Source organism: Juglans regia, chromosome 4, assembly GCF_001411555.2.
Source record: "Juglans regia cultivar Chandler chromosome 4, Walnut 2.0, whole genome shotgun sequence".
NCBI lineage: Eukaryota > Viridiplantae > Streptophyta > Magnoliopsida > Fagales > Juglandaceae > Juglans > Juglans regia.
Genome location: NC_049904.1, coordinates 3,127,634 through 3,145,564, shown reverse-complemented (window position 1 = coordinate 3,145,564; position 17,931 = coordinate 3,127,634). Strand labels below are relative to the sequence as shown.

Sequence of the window (17,931 nt, the reverse complement as noted above, 5' to 3'; positions counted from 1 at the left end):
GCATTTCACCCGCAGACAGATGATCAGTTGGAAAGGACCATTCAAATTTTGGAAGACATGTTGAGGGCGTGTATGCTATATTTCAAGGGAACTTGGATACGACACTTGCCTTTGGTTGAGTTTGCTTATAATAACAGTTACCAAGCTAGCATTGAGATGGCACCTTATGAAGCACTTTATGGTAGGAAGTGTAGATCTCCTTCGTATTGGGACGAGGTGGGAGAAACAAAAATTTTGGGTCCAGAAATTATACAGAAGGCAACAGAGAATATTGAGACCATTCGAGCTAGAATGAGAGCAGCTCAGAGTCGACAGAAAAACTATGCAGATAATCGTCGTCACCAATTAGAGTTTGAGGTTGGGAATAAGGTATTCTTGAGGATTGCACCCATGAGAGGGGTTATGAGGTTTGGAAAGAAGAGCAAGTTGAGCCCTAGATATGTCGGGCCTTTTGAGATTCTTGATCGGATTGGACCAGTGGCGTATAGAGTAGCCTTACCACTAGCACTCTCAGGTGTACACGATGTATTTCATTTATCTATGCTGAGGAAGTATATAACTGAACCTACCCACGTTATCGACTACGAGCCTCTTCAACTTCAGAAAAAATTGACTTATGATGTGGATTATAAAGAGAAAAGAACAAGTGTTACGGAAGTGGACTATTCCATTGGTTAAAGTGGTATGGAATAATCATGCTATTAGTGAAGCCTCTTGGGAATTAGAAGAGGAAATGCAAGTCAAGTAACCATAGTTGTTCAACAAAAATCTCAATAGCTTGTGACAAATTCCGAGGATGGAATTTGTTTTAAGGGGGGAGGATGTAACGCTTGGGCCAAAGCCCATCCAGACTTGATGAAGCCCAGCCCACGACAAGGGATCACTTGAAGGAAGCTTGAAACGGCATCACTTGGTGAGTTTTTTTTTCTCCTTCTGCTGCACTATTTTTCTTCTCTGCGGGATCTTCCCTTGCACTGTAATTCAGCATTTTTCTCAACCTGTACGCACCAAACCCATAACTTTTGCAGTTGCTTCTATCTCCTCACGTTAAAAAAAAAAACCCTCACCTTTCAGCAGACAATTTTTCTATCGGTTGACTCTCAATTTCTCTCTCCCTTCACCGTGCGTTCAACCTCGAGTTGTTGGAGCTATCACTATTGACCTTTTCCTCATCATTTTTCGCACTACCGTCGATAACTCCCTTATCTCATTCTTTGATCTCTCATTCATTTTTTTTCCTCTGCTTTTACTCGCACATACCCTTTTTTACTCTGTTGTGCTTTCATTTGTTTTCACATACACACCCACTCTGTTTTGGTTGCTGTGCACACACTCAGACCCCTCCATCCTTCCTTGCGCAGACCACCGTTTCTTTCACAAGAGATTACAATGAATTTTGGGCTTAGTTTACAGTGGGTTGCTTCGATTCGAGGAGGTGCGAAGCTTTTGTGATTCTTTTAGGTAAGTCTCTTCCGAAACTTTTAGTAATATTCTTGGGTATTACATGGTTGGATTTTGAAATGTGGATAAAGTGTAGTTGATATGGTGGTGGTGTGGAATTCTAAGTACATGACTGGAGGGGATTAACAGTGATCAAAGGTGGAATGGTGTTCCGGGGTTGATTATCTTTAATTAAATACTTGTTGGTAAGAGGTAATCATTATGAGTCGTATTTGGCTGCTGCGTGGAAATTTTTAGTGGCGATGATGGGGTTTAAATGCTAAGGGTTTGAGGAGGGTACTGTTCGGGTTTAATTTTATGATAGTTATTGAGATAAGAAAGGGCTGTTTTGGTTTATTACTCAATAAATATTAGCTTATTGGATTGGTTTATTAAATGTTAGGTATATGTTTTGTTTAGGTGGTGTTTCTACTAGAGTTCCGACTCAAAGCGTAGATAATACACGGAAGTCAGGTAAGCGGGGTTCATATACTAGTTTTGCATAAAAGAAATGAAATGAGATTGACTTTGAAAATAAGCATGTTTGTTTTTTAAAAGAAATCTGAAAACGACCTCAGATGTTTATTCTGCATATGCATAAATTCCATTTAAGAGAAAATATTTTATGTCATGGCTGGTGTAGACATGAGCTAATTTTGTGCATTATGCTTCTGAACAATGCAAAAAGAGCGAATATGAAATTCTAAAAGTTTTTGCTATGAATAAATGAAGATGTTTCAATTCTGCTTATTTCGAACATGTGAAATGATCTGAAATTATATAGTATTTTGTTTTGATATAATGTGTCATTTGAAAACCTTGGCATGAAGTTCTAATTCTGTATATAAATGTGATCTGATTTCGATGATGTTTCATTCTGTTTCTATTAAGGCCTAGCCACAGGTATAATGGTGGTTTATAACCCTACCACGAGGGTGAAACATGGAATACGGCCTAGCCACGGGCATAATGGTGGTTTATAACCCTACCATGGGGGTAAAACATGGAATACGGCCCAGCCACGGGTATAATGGTGGTTTATAACCCTACCACGGGGGTGAAACATGGAATACGGCCCAGCCATGGGTATAATTGTGGTTTATAACCCTACCACGGGGGTGAAACATGGTATACGGCCCAGCCATGGGTATAATGGTAGTTCATAACCCTACCACAGGGGTTAAACATGGTATTTATCCTGATGCGATGCCAAAAGATGGTATGATTATAATGTTTTAATTTGGATATGCCAATGGATTTTCTTTCTGGGACTAAGTTTGTTTTTCTGAAAATTTCACTCTAATATTTTTGTACTAAGTTTTGTTTATGCATTTCGAAAGTAACTATCTTGTTTCTGCATTCTAAAAGTAAATATTTTGTTTGCATGCCGAAAGTTATAAATGCTCATATTTACATGCTAGTATATGTTCTATGCTTGCTGAGTTGTTGATAACTCACCCCTTAATCTTCATAATATTTTTAGATGACATTGATAGTTCAGCTGATGATCAGTATTAGAGTTTGTGTTCAAGATTATATGTGAATAGTTATTTGGTACCTCACGGTATTAGTGCTACTGTTGGATGTTATTTATTTATTAAGTTGATTTCAATGGATTTAGACGGTTTTTGACGACTTATGTAAATTTTATTTTATTCTAGTTTGTTATTTGAGACTGAAGAAAAGTTGATATTTTATTTGGGTTGTTGGATTGAGGATTTGATATGTGAGTATGTATGGTTTATTAATTTAATGTATTTACGTTTGATTTAAAGTTTTGGAAGTATATATTTTTGGATTTGGAAATACATTAGGATTGTTGGAGTTGATTACCAGATTATATGAGTTAACTCTTCGGACCATCGGGGTCGGGGCGTTATACATACTAAGACTAAGAAGGCTAGCCTGATACTTAGGGTTAGGAGCCCTATGGACAGGGGGCTCATAACCACAACCATGAGACAAGATAACTCCAAAGAGTTGGAGATAGCCTATTACTTTTTTAAGTACTAGTGGTGAATTGCAAATTTAGTAGCTGATTTTTTAAGTTTTTTTTTGCAATTCAAGACCTCAGTTTTTAACTTCTGTAAAATTGATACTTGGATTTTAAGAAACTGAAAATTCAATATCTTTGTCAATTCTCCGTTAGAAAATTCAATGCAAATCACATGTTAGCCTCTGATTGACTGATATGTGGCATTCATATCCATGTCAACCATTTAGAGATTGAAATATGGTGTACAAATGCCATGTGTCAATGATGCCATTACTTTTGAAATCGCGACATATAAAGCTTTCATCTAATGTGATTTCATTTTTCTCCACTTCATATAAAATCTAATTTAATCTTTGAATTTTTCTTATATCATTAGAATAATCGTTTTATAGGGAAAATTAATTTTATAACTCCTTTGAAAAAATACTTAGGCCCCATTTGGATACGCAGTTGGTTTCAGCTTAAAATATAATAATAATTACTCCAAAATATTAGTATTAGAATATCTTCTTACGATTGAAATATAATTACCTAAATTACTCTACAAAGAGATCCTACAAAAATAAATCAACAAACTGATATGATTTTATATGATATGTTAGACCTACTTTACAATAAAAGTAATTTTACATCCTAATGTACCACATTTTTTTTTTTGAATGAAACATATTATTTCATTAATAAATCGAAGTTACAAATGTGACTTATCAATACAAGAAGTTCCAATACATAGGAAATCCAATCTATAAGCCAACTAACTCAACAGCTCTGGTGCTTCCCCACACACAAATACATTTGTGGCAGACATTGTCTTAACTTCTAATCAAACTCTCTCGTAACTGAAAAAGCGCTCTGTAAAAACAGAACTAAATGGCCCTCTCTATCCTCCCAAGGAAGAATAGTACGGACACTGCTATGGACATCAAATCCTATAGCCTATTCCTATTTTATTAAAAACTAAACTAACAAACAACTACAAATAACCACATTAACAACTACAAGACCACAAGCTCTGGTGAGACCCCAGACATCACGCCCACCGCAAGCATCGTCATCTCGAGCCCTGGTAGAACGAGCACCCAGCGTACATACGGACCACAACAGCCCGGCCGTATAACCATCGGCCATAGCATCGCCCATCACTCTCGAAAGCCTTGCCCCAGATTACGTTCGATCTAAAGGTCCAAACCTCACTCGGGTCAACAAAAATAACACCAACACCAGAAACAAAACAACTACAAAACACTGAAACGGACAACAACAAAGGAACAAAATAACAAAACAGAACAAAAAATACAAAACGGGTGAACAGTACACAATGGTCGGCAATGTTTCATGCAGAAACTATTCACGCTGGGAGGAAAGCCGACGGTCAAACTTGGAATATCCGAAATCAAAGGTTCCACAGCAACCGAGCGTGGTGTCAGGAGATGGCTCCTCGGTGGTGCGTGAAGGCCACGCGCCAACGCTGTCCGAAATTTCATCCCCCACGTGCGGGCTACACGTCACTCCGATGGACGTCGGATTTGGAGGTTTTGAAGATCGGCGGCTGGGCGTAAGATCGGTGGGGCGCGTGTAGAGAAGTGATGGCTGGAAAGACTCGAACGACGATCCTCCCTTATTCGGCCTAAAAATAAAAAACACAACAAAAAAACATTACACAGAAATTAAATAGACAGAGAAAAGGAAGAGGGCATTGGGGCGAGGAGCCGAAGCTCCCACCCCCTTTCAACAAATCTGGTGTTTAGGGTTAGAGAGAAAGGGGGGTTTTGGTTTGGGTTTCGCAGAGAGAAAGGAGTAATGTACCACATTAAACCATGTTAGTTTGCGGATTTACTTTTATGTGATCTTTTTGTGGCTAAAACACTTCTCTATTAATTATGTTAGGACTAGTAAAAAAAGAGGAAATTAAAAAATAGAATCAATCAACACATGACATAAGGTTTATGTAGTTCGGCAACATGCATACATCCACTGGAGTTGCAAAATATTTGATTCAGATGAAAAACAAAGATGCAATGCGGCAATATGGCGACCGTACATGGCTTAATACAATATATAGTAAATCTTAATTAACGGGTCAGGTTGGATCCGTTTAAGAGTCAAACAGGTCAAAACCACAACGAATCTGTATCGGACCGATTCATTAAATCGAGCTGCACACAAACATATAACCAAGCTCCACACACACAGGAGACCAACAAATTAAATCAAGTGGCCTTGAGACAATGGCATGAAACACTTCCATGGGACACATGATAGGAGTCTTGATGGCCAGGATGGTGAATCAATATCTTTTGATCAGTGCAAAACCTAGCCATCCTGAGCATTGGCAATGGTATAGCCAAATGCAAATGCAAACACATATTTAGCTAGTTACACCATTAAATTAACTACATTGGATAAGCCATATGTAAATGTTTTCCTTACTATGAACAGTGTTACTACATACTTCCAGATGGACTGGTCATCTTTTAAATTTTATTTTATTACTTTTTTCTCTCCTCTCTCTCTCTTTGTCTCTCTCCACAACGTCTTTATTTTTTTCTCTCACTCGAATCATTTCCTTTCCTCCCTCGACAAAATCCTTTCTCTAGAAAAAAAAAACACTTGCAACTCTATCTCTCTCGATAGGTCTTGATGGATCTCGCGACAGTTCATGAATGATTTTTCCCTCTATTCTCTATTTCTTCATTCTCTCTCTCTCTAGCCGAGTGACGGTTTCCTATTTCTCCCTCCCAAAACTCTTGAGCATGTGATGATTTCAAGGTTTTTGGTCTCCCACGAGGACGCTACACTTCCTCCATCGATGTCGCTATTCATCACCATTGCCGCTCTACTTACTTGGTGTTTTTACTATCGACTTAGCTAGGGTAAATGAAACACTCTCTCAGTTTTGCCTAGGGATTTTTATTACATAGATTTCAGCTTGTTGTAATTGTTGTTTGGATGCTTTGCTTAATCTAGATTAGGGTTTTGATTTCAGGGGTGATTTTATGGATGAATTTAGGATTTCAATTTTTTGTTTTTAATGGGTCCCTTGATTTTTGTAAACATGTAGGAGCAAGAGGGTGGTATTCTAGTTTTACTTAATCTAGATTAGGTTTCGATTTTCTGTTCTTGCTTTTAAGGTGGCTTGGATGCTTGGGATATGCATAATGCTTGTAAATTATATGTATTGTTCTTGCTTTTAAGGTGGCTGTAAAACATGGATGTTTGTATATTAAAAAAATGCTTAAATCAATTGTTGGATTCTTGGGATAAGTATATTAAATGTATTGTAAAAAATGGATGCTTGGGATATGTATTCAATTTGTATTCTAATAAATACTTGGGATATAAATTGTGTTTGTTCTAATGATTTATGCTTCAACTTTGTTGTTTGTCTTGCCAATTCCCTGCTATAATTTGCTGTTGTAATTTCCAATGTGACTATGAGTAATACAATGGTACAAACAATGGAGTATGAGTAAGCATGTGATTTTATGATTTCATATGCTTCATCTTGATAATGAGGAAGCATATATTTCTTAACAGTTTAGTAACATTTTATCTTTCAATATTTTGTTGAACGATGAATACTTTAGTCGATGAGGATCCCTTCTTCACCACACTTTTGCAAAGTGGTGAGGGTGCTATTAACAATCCCCTATGGATAGTGCAAATGTTGATGTCCAAGCGATATAACCCCAACGGGAAACAAGGGCACCAATTAAAAAATTTCAGTGGGGTGTGTCATTTATAGCAGAGAAAGATACTCTCCTCGTTTAAGTTTGGCTTAACATTAGTACAGACTCCATATGGGGGGGGACTGACCAAACCTCCACATAACTATGAAGTAGAATTTATGATTACTATAACACCTATAAAAAACTTAACAGTCTAGAACAATTTGTACCCTCTTTGACCAATCAGTGGTCAAGCATTCAAAAATGTGTCAATAAATTTTGTAGTTCCATAACCCAAGTTGAAGGAATGCCTCCAAGTGGTGCAACTGAGCTAGACAAGGTATAATGTTTTTTTTTCCATTATTATTGTTGTAATTATTAAGTCTTTGCAATGATAGAGCATACTAATTGTGGAACTATTTTGTAGATTGATAAGGCGAGAATTTTGTACCGAGGGATCCAAAAAACCAACTTCAACATGAAAATTGTTGGAATCTTTTGGGGAAACAACTGAAATGGCAAGCGCACATAGAACTCATAAGAAGAAAAGACAATGTGTCACGTTCAGGTATTACTCCAAACTCAATACGATTAGGGGAAGACATGAAAAATGTGCCCATGGATGGTGAGAGACCTCCAGGCATTAAGGCTGAAAAATAAAGAGAGAGACAAAGAAAAGGTAAGGAATCATAAGTTAATGAGTGTAATAAAGCCTTAAGGCACATGAGTGATTATAGGAAGACTTGTATGATGGAAGGAAGAGAAGCAATAATCAAGGTTGACAATGATAGATCTGAGTTAATACTTCTTAGGAAGAGAAAACTTGATATGGAAATTAAGGCTGACAATGATAGATCTGATTTAATAGTTCTTAAGAAGAGGAAATTGATATAAAAATTTTGAAATTGGATATTGATTCCATGAATTCTGTGCAGCAAGAGTGTTTCCATAATTTTTAAATGGAAATCGTTGAGGAGCAAACAAATAAGGTTATATCTTGTACATAGTTGTATGCTTGGTTTTGGTTTATTTTGATTGGTGGTGGACTTGCTAGTACATTTGTTGGTGGGTGATTTTGTAGTTGTTTTTTTACTGTGTGGTAATTTTTTTTTTTACTTGCTTGTGGGTCGACTAGGTTTTTTTTATTATGCTACACTTCTTGGTTTTTTATTGTATTAGAATTGATGGAATTGATGGTGGAGTTGCTACTTGGAAGTTGGTTGCTGCTTGGAACCTAGAAGCTGGTTGATGGTTGGAACTGTTGATTGGTTGTTGCTTGTATGCTGGTTGCTAGGAATGACATTGATAAAAAAAGGACAGCTTTCTGAAATGGATTACATATATATTAATGGAATGGAATGGAATGATATTGATTTTGATACATGGAATTTGTATTGTAGACAACTTTTTGTATATTGAACTAATTTGAAACAATTTTCAATTTATGTTGATGAAATTAGTGTTGGTAGCACAAGTTATCATTTTAACTTGTTCAAAATCTGAAAAATCACAACTCCAGGGATGAATACTTGCACAAAAGACTTTTTGGGTTACAATAAGAAGAAGAGCAGAACATTGAAATTCAGAGGGGAAAAAGAAAAGAAGGAGAAGAACTCACCAATTCTACTACGAAAGTTCCAATGAGGTTGTTGGAGTATAGCATCCCATATAGAAAACATGGAGTTAAAATCCAAAGAAGAAAAGGCCAAGGCTAAAGTAGACAATATACATTAATTAGAAGGCTAAAGTAGACAATATACATTAGTTAGTTATTTTCTATTTTTAGTATAAATAGATGTAAACACAAATGATCAACTACTTGATTCATTCAATACTTTCCATTTCAGATTGTCTACGTATGATATTTTTCTGCTTTTCATCCTTTCCATTTCCAATTTATGAAACTCTTGACATGGTATCAGATTAGTAAAATTCCACAACTCCTTTTCTCTACTAGAAATTGATTCTTTCTTGTTATTTCTTCAAGATTTTATGCACTACATTTTATTTTGTAGTGATTCCTCTGTTGTTCTTTCGATTCTTTGCTCTTCTTGCTTTTCTTGAAATGGCTTCTATCAGCTCTATAGATTCTGTCAATTTAGTTCCACAAACTAATCCATCAAACTGCCAAAGTCCTCCCATTCCACAAAATAATCCATCAGAAGATTCATCAAGTCCATATTATCTACATCCGAGTGATAACCCTGGTGCCTTTCTTGTCTTAGAAATTTTCAATGGTGATAACTATGTTGCTTGGAGCCGCTCGATCATCATTGCCTTATCTGTCAAGAATAAAGTAGGATTCATTGATGGCTCAATTCGACCTCCAAAGCTTTCTCAGTCAGTTCTTTACATAGCATGGATGAGGGCCAATAATTTGGTACTTTCTTGGTTGATAAATTCAATTTCCAAAGGTATTCGAAATAGCTTGTTGTATGTTAATTCAGCTCTTGATCTTTGGAATGAATTGAAGACACATTACTTAAGAAGTGATGGACCAAGAGATTTCCATCTTGAAAAATCTTTGAGTTCTATAAACTAGGGTTCTTCATCCATTACTGATTATTTTAGTATCTTCAAAGCATTATGGGATGAATATGTTAGTTGTCGTCCTTTCCCAACTTGCACTTGTGGAAAAATGTCAAGTTGCACATGTGGTATTTTTCCTTTTCTGTTACAAAGGCAGCAGTCAGATTATGTTCTGAAATTCCTTATTGGTTTAAACGAGTCATATGCATCTATCAGAAGTCAATTGCTTCTTTCCATACCATTACCAACTATGGCAAAGGTTTTTTCTTTGCTACTTCAAGAAGAGAGCCAAAGGCAATTGACCAACTCAGTCTCAACTGAAACTCATGCATTGATGGCAAAACAGTTTTCTACTGCAGCAACAAACCAGTACAAGTTCTCAAAAGAAAAGGCCAAGAAGTCTTCACTCCATTGTACACATTGTGGGTATAATGGAAACACTATTGACAAGTGCTTCCAACTTCATGGATATCCTCCTGGTTGGACTAGACCAAAAGGAAAAAGAAACTATTATGCTGCTCATGCTGCCATTTCAACCAATGAAGTTTGTGATCAAAATAAGGACGAGTCTCACATGGTTTCTTTAACCTCTGAAGAATTCAATAAACTTTTAGCTCTTGCCAATTCTTCACAATCTTCTCAGCCTTCTTCAAATATCAAGAAATTCCTTAGCCTGTAACCTTGTTACTTTTGCCCAGTTCTCTGGTAATTTGTTTTGCAATTCTATTTTTGCTATACGAGATCACTCTTGGATATTAGATACTGGTGCAACATATCACATGATCTGTTCACCACATTTCTATTGTTCTCCTCCTAAACCAATCAATATATCTATAAACCTACCTAATGGATAGATTATACCAGCCACACACATTGGTACAATTTGCATTTCCAATAAGCTTTCCAATAATCTTTCTTTGTCTTTCTTTGAAACTCATTGTCTTTTGCAGGACCAATCAAAGAGGAGGATGATTGGGATTGCATTTGAGAAACAATGACTATATCATTTTGTACCTTCCTGCACAATCTCTAAATCTAGTTCAGTTGAATTTTCTATTGTTTCTCAAAATCCCTTAGACCTATGGCACTATAGATTAGGCCATGTATCTTTTTCTAGACTTTCTTCCCTCAAACACTTAGACTCTTCCATCTCCATTGATTGTCAACATATATGTGATATATGTCCTTTGGCAAAGCAAAGAAGATTACCTTTCCATGTATCACATACAAAATCTAATCAAATTTTTGATTTGGTGCACTGTGACATATGGGGTCCAATTGTTGCTATTTCTTATTCAGGTTATAAATATTTCTTGACAATTGTTGATGATTTCACACGATGCACTTGGGTTTACATGCTTAAAGCCAATTTTGAAGTTCCATGTCTGTTAAAAGCCTTTTGTATAATGATAAAGACTCAATTTAATGTCGCTGTCAAAACCATAAGGTCAGATAATGGATCTAAATTTTTTTTCTCAAAGATTTTTATAGTAAAAATGGAATTTTACATATAAAAAAAAAAAAAAAAAAAAAAAAAACTTTGTAGAAACTCCACAGCAAAATGGAATAGTTGAAAGAAAGCGACAACATTTACTTAGTACAGCTAGAGCACTAATGTTTCAATCAAATAGTCCCTTGTCTTTTTGGAGTGACTGTGTTCTCACAACAGCTCATATAATCAACATAATACCTACCCCTCTTCTTAATAATAAAACCCCTTATGAAATGCTTTTCAACAAAACACCAAAACTATCTCATTTAAAGGTGTTTTGTTGTCTTTGCTTTGCCTCTACACTTCAAAATCACATACATAAGTTTGATCCTAGAGCTATCAAATGCTTATTCCTCAGGTACCCCTCTGATGTAAAGGGTTATAAAGTCATAGATCTCAACACTAATAAAGTGTTCATCTCCAGAAATGTCATATTCCATGAAAATATTCTCCCTTTTGCAGACACACCTTCTAATTCACAAAGTCAAACATTCCTATTCCCACCATCAGAAAACAACCATTATTTCTCCACCAATCCTACTGCTCTTCCTAATCAATCTATATCATCAACTTCTCATGATGGTAACCTTCATTCATACACTAACCAAGATGTGTCTATGTCCCAGAATAATACTATTTCCAATGATCTACCACAACTCAGAAAATTCACTAGAGTTCGAAAACCACCTATTCTTCTGCAGGATTACTCTTGCAGTCAAGTTACCACAAATGCAGCCTATTCAACTTCTTCTAATGATGGTTCTACTAAAGGTAACTTCTATCCCATTTCTCATTTTCTTTCTTCCAGCAAATTATCATCTTCTAATAAAGCTTTTCTTTCCTCATTAACAACTTCATCTGAACCCAACACATATAAACAAGTTGTCCAATTTTCATAATGGCAACAAGCTATGAAAAATGAATTACATGCTTTAGAGATAAATAAAACATGGGAGCTTGTAACTTTACTTCAAAATAAATAGACAATTGATTGTAAATGGGTATTCAGAATCAAATACAAATCTAATGGAACCGTAGAAAGACACGAAGCAAGGTTAGTTGCAAAAGGTTACACTCAACAAGAAGAGTTAGATTTTTTTGATACCTTCTCACCTGTTGCCAAGATTACTTCCATTTGATTTCTACTTGCTGTTGTTGCTATTAAAAACTAGCACATTCACCAACTAGATGTAAATAATGCCTTGGGACCATTGAAATATTTTCTTGGTCTAGAAATAGCAAGATCTAAAACTGGCATTTCACTTTGCCAACGAAAATATGCCTTGGACATATTACAAGACACTGGTAACCTAGGCTCAAAGCCTGCTGCTTTTCCAATGGAATCAAATCTCAAACTCACTGCTGAAGATCCAGTGCTTTATGAAGATCCATCAGAATATAGGAGACTGGTTGGTAGATTGTTATATTTGACAATCACTAGACCAGATCTTGCCTATTATGTCCAAGTGTTAAGCCAGTTTATAGGAAAACCAGCTGTCAGCCATCACAAAGCAGCAATGAGGGTCCTCAAATATCTGAAAGCTACACCAGGGCAAGGTTTGTTTTTCTCATCATCATCAGAACTTCAACTCAAAGCCTTCTCAGATAGTGACTGGGCAGGCTGCCTCAACACTAGGAGAAGCATAACAAGTTTTGCAATATTTTTTGGCAATTTCCTAATTTCTTGGAAGTCCAAAAAGCAAGCCACAATTAGTAGATCATTTCCTGAAGCAGAGTATCGAGCTCTTGCAGCTACAACATGTGAGGTGCAATGGTTAGTCTAAGCCTTGCAGGACTTGCAGATTGATCATCAACAAACCACATCTCTATACACCGATAGCAAATCATCAATATCTATTGCCACCAACCCAATTCAACATGAAAGCCTTGCAGGACTTGCAAATTGATCATCAACAAACTACATCTCTATACACAGATAGCAAATCATCAATATCTATTGCCACCAACCCAATTCAACATGAAAGAACTAAGCATATACAAATTGACTATTACTTGGTTCGAGAGGAATTGCAAGAGAAGTTTATTGGGCTGTTTTACATTCCCTCTCGGTTACATTTGGCAGACATACTCACCAAGCCACTGTGTTCATTACCATTTCATCACACTTTACGCAAGATGAACATGATGAACATTCTCAATATTCATGTTCATCTTGAGGGGGGTGTTAGAGTATAGCATCCTATATAGAAAACATGGAGTTAAAATTCAAAGAAGGAAAGGCCAAGGTTAAAGTAGACAATATACATTAATTAGAAGGCTAAAGTAGACAATATACATTAGTTAGTTATTTTCTATTTTTAGTATAAATAGATGTAAACACAAATGATCAACTACTTGATTCATTCAATACTTTCCATTTCAAATAGTCTTCGTGTGATATTTTTCTGCTTTTCATCATTTCCATTTCCAGTTTATGAAACCACTCATACATGCTCTAGATCTAGAATTCCAAATTTCAGCCGTCCTTGTGAAACCAAGAAAAGGGGCGCTGAATTTCGGCTTTGTTTTCAGCACTTCCACCTGAAATTTCCCAAACCCACTTCATTTCCATAACTAGAATTTCCAGACAAACAAATAAAAAAAAAAAGAAGATTTAAAACAAAAAGCAAGCGCTGAATCAAGAACATACTCCAGCAGGAAGCTTTGCAGCGTGGATCTTGAAGGATACGTGCTTCTTAAAGGTTGCACCATTCAGCTGACGATTACAGAAAAGTGCGAGTTGCTTGTTCCGACGGTTTATCGGAGCTGTGGACGGGAGGAGAGGGACGGTAATATCAATGTTTTGAATACTGTACCGGATGCCGTATTGGTCAATGCACTGGAATGAAATATTTCGATACCGGTACCCTTTCGTGTACCGTTAAGGGATAGTCGATATATGAACAAATTATATATATAAATATATATGTAAATTATATTCCAAAATAATAGTTTATATATGTATAAATTATATATACATACATATATATAAAAATTATAAATAACCTAGTCTAAATTGGAGATCGAAAAAGAGCTTGTAGTTTGAAAAAATGAAAACAAAAATTTAAAGGCCGGACAAGGCTTTTCTTTCTTTCTTTTTGAAAAGTCTATGTTTTTGTTTTTTCCTTTTAAGACTGGTTTGAAGACATTCATGTTTTCTATGACAGAACATTCTATGACAGAACATTCATGTCTGTATAATACTGGGAAAAAGAAGACTGAAACAAAGAGAAAATTATGAACAGTTGGGAAGCTTTAATTTATGGCTGTTGCAACGAAAGAAGATCATGAACTATGCATTTATGACAACAAATTATCAAGGTGAATATGGTGATGCATGCAGTAAAGTCTCATGCAACAATTGAAAAGGCAAGTGTAGAAAGAAACATCATCAATATAATTTATAATGATTCACATGGAAGACCTCAGGTCTTCTATCAAGTATGGATTATCATGACATTCCGGAATATGTTAGGTGTTACTATATCTTAGAAGTGGTGGCTATGTTATTATGCATTATATCTATTAGCCAACAAATCATATTCGACCATTTATGCAGCAGGGTCTCTAGTTAGAAATCAATAGTCACTTTTACAAGAGGAACCCAAAAGGATATTAGAGAAAAGAGAAATGACAGTTGCAATCGTGAGTGTGAAAGCACCGTGCAATCACTTTGCAAAAAGTGAATAAATACGGGACCTACATGAAAAAAATTAATATTTTAATAGTAGATCCAACTCTTTTTCAAAGCAACTACATGGCGGTATAGAGCTCCCACCGTTATTGCTGGAATTTTTATTATTGATGATCGTATCCCAAGTCCAAAATGAAATCTAACCAAATGTGAAGGCTGATGATGAGAGAGAGATCACAGGATAGAGCGCACATCGTGTATGCAAGTCATTTTGAGTGGTGGAAAAAAATCATGAAACATGGTACTGCTGATTTCTTCATATTGTAGACATAACAATCAATACTTTGAATTTACATGACGAATTTTATCAACTCAATGATTTACTTTTGTTGCCGACCATGAGAGAAAGCCCCAACCAGCCACAGAGAGCCATGTCCACTGATACATATTGATCCCTATACTGCAAAACCTCAAAAAGAAACTATATTCTTGTTCCCGAATTATATCTGAGATCTTGCACAAAAGGTCACGATCTATGTTCTCAGACAAAAGCTTTCGGAATCAGCGACATCCGGATAGAACTGATTCTGCAACAAAAGAGGAACGAATAGCTGCATTGTCCACAGAAGCCTGATATGCCAAGTAAAAATCATCAAAAGCTTCGCAATGTGCAAATGCTAAGCTGCTGGCACAAAACTCTGGAGGAGGAGGAACATCGCCCACCAAGTACTCCACAATTTGGTGCATGCTAGGCCTAGCTGCGGGTGCCGAATGATAGCATAACAACCCAAGTTTCAATACCAGCTCTACTTCCTCTGCCACATACTCTTCCCCCAAATTTGGATCCCTTGCCTCGAGAATAGTGCCTCGTTTCCAATGAGAAAATACCCAATTAACCAAAAGCACATCCTCCGTTGGCCTACTTTGTTCTATTGGTCTTCTTCCAAAAGCAACCTCAAGCAAAAAGGCCCCGAAAGCAAACACATCAGTGCTTGTTGTGGCCTTGCCGCCTCTAAAATTTTCAGGCGCAAGATACCCGAAAGTTCCTGCCAGATGGGTAGTCTGAGGATCTGTTCCATGGTCATATAATCTTGCATGACCGAAGTCTCCTAATCTACCATTTAGCTCACCATCGAGCAAGACATTACTGGCCTTAACATCTCTGTGAACAACTACCTGCTCCCATTGTTCGTGTAGATAAAATAGCCCCGTTGCTACACCTTTTACGAGTCGAAATCTCTGGCGCCAGCCAAGGGTGACTTTTGGTTGGCCAAATAGGTACTTGTCCAGGCTTCCATTGGGCATGTATTTCGTACACCAAAAGCAGCTCTTCCTTGCGCCGGCAATAGCCCAATAGCGGAACTAAATTCCTGTGGCGAAGCCGACCAATGCTCACAATTTCAGCTACAAATTCTCTCATGCCCTGCCTTGATTCATGGGAAACCCTTTTCACTGCAATCTCAATTTTTGAAGTAGGTAGTATCCCTCTATAGACACTACCAAATCCACCACTTCCCAATAGCTCTTTTTCCCTAAATCCACCTGTGGCCATATAAAGATCTTTGTATGTGAACCTGTGAGCCCCATAGTCAAGCTCCCAATCTTCTTGCAAATCTGCAAACTGCCTCTTCCTTCGTACGACATAAACTAAACTTGAAATTGCTCCCACGGCTAAACTAACTATAATCACGGGCAACCCACTTGTAAAAAACTTTGATCTCTTTTTACCTCCTGACTGAGGAACGCCAAGAAGTGGGGATACGGGAAGCCGAGAGGGATCAAGTTTTGGAGCCTGGCCATTGATTCTAAAGCTCCATCCCACAATATAATGGTTTGCAACCAATGCTCCATTTGCGGAGGAGAAGCCAATATACATGTTCTTGTAAATTATTGGTGAAAGATCACAGTATAAAGACAACAGCGGATTTTTGGGTTGTGTGGCATTAATTGGAGCAAAAGTAACAGTGATTCGCTTCTCGACACCGTCATATTCCACCCAAACTTGCATTTGGTGGCCACTGACAAGGTCTAAAGAACTCCCCACTCGACTATTGTCGTCAACGTAATACTCTACTAGAGCAGATATATTGGACCTCAACCCATTTATATCAATCCCAACATGGTTATTATTGATGTCTCCAAACTCCTGGTTCTTGAATGTATCGAGCTCTATGGCAACCATATGATTACTGGGATTACCATCGTTGGTAGAATTGAAAAGGCCAAGGTGCTGGGCAGAAGCTCCTCCTGGGAGCCCTCTTGTTGGAGCAATCACTAAAGCAATCCCATGACCGCCTCGAATGGAATTGTCAGGATTAGGAATGATGGCAAAGACAAAAGTGGAGGAGAAGGAGAAAGCATTGCCATTTGAAGAGTTCTTGAGGCTTATTGGACTGGGATAGAAAGCATGACCAGTTTGGAACGTGGTCGTATTGGTGAGCTCCAAAAGACCATCAGAAGTTATATTGGCTATGCCGTCTAGGCATAGATTCGCCGATCTAAACCCATGGTAGCTGAAACTGGTATCTTGAGAGGCTACTAAACTAAGTATCAGTATTAGAGGCAGCGCCATTATTAGGTTGGGGGAGACGGCCATATTTTGGATGCACATGCACCTCTCTCCTGATCTCACTCTTATTTTCTCAGTTCCATTTTCGCAAGCTTGGCATAGAAACAAATGGATGATAGCCGCCATTGGAGACCAACAATGGGCAAGATCACTCCAAACCTATATCAGTCAACTTTTGCAACTTGACTGACGGGGAGGTCGCCGCATGGCAACCAATCACTCGACATTTCAACACTCTTCTTAAAAAATTGGGTGGCTCCACGCCACCGCTGGAAGGCTCCCGATCAACTTTTGCAACTTGACTGACGGGGAGATCGCCGCATGGCAACCAATCACTCGACATTTTAATACTCTTTCTTAAAAAATTGGGTGGCTCCATGCCACCGCTGGAAGGATCCCGACCCCGTTAGTGTATTATTATTATTATTATTATTATTATTTTACATATATTTTTTTAATATTTTTTAATATTTATTTTTAAAAAATTCAGAATATCATTAAAAAAATATTTATTTAATTATTAAGTAAAATCAAAATCCCAAAAGGTGCCCAACGGGAGAGTAGAATTTTCCTAAAAAAATATAATAAGAATTCTAAAAATCC

The 17,931-nt window shown here is 37.1% G+C and overlaps 1 pseudogene; it reads right to left on the bottom strand.

The window, feature by feature from the left end:
• Positions 1-15,124: 15,124 nt before the first annotated feature.
• On the bottom strand, positions 15,125-17,366 carry LOC109018733 (annotated as a pseudogene).
• Positions 17,367-17,931: the final 565 nt, after the last annotated feature.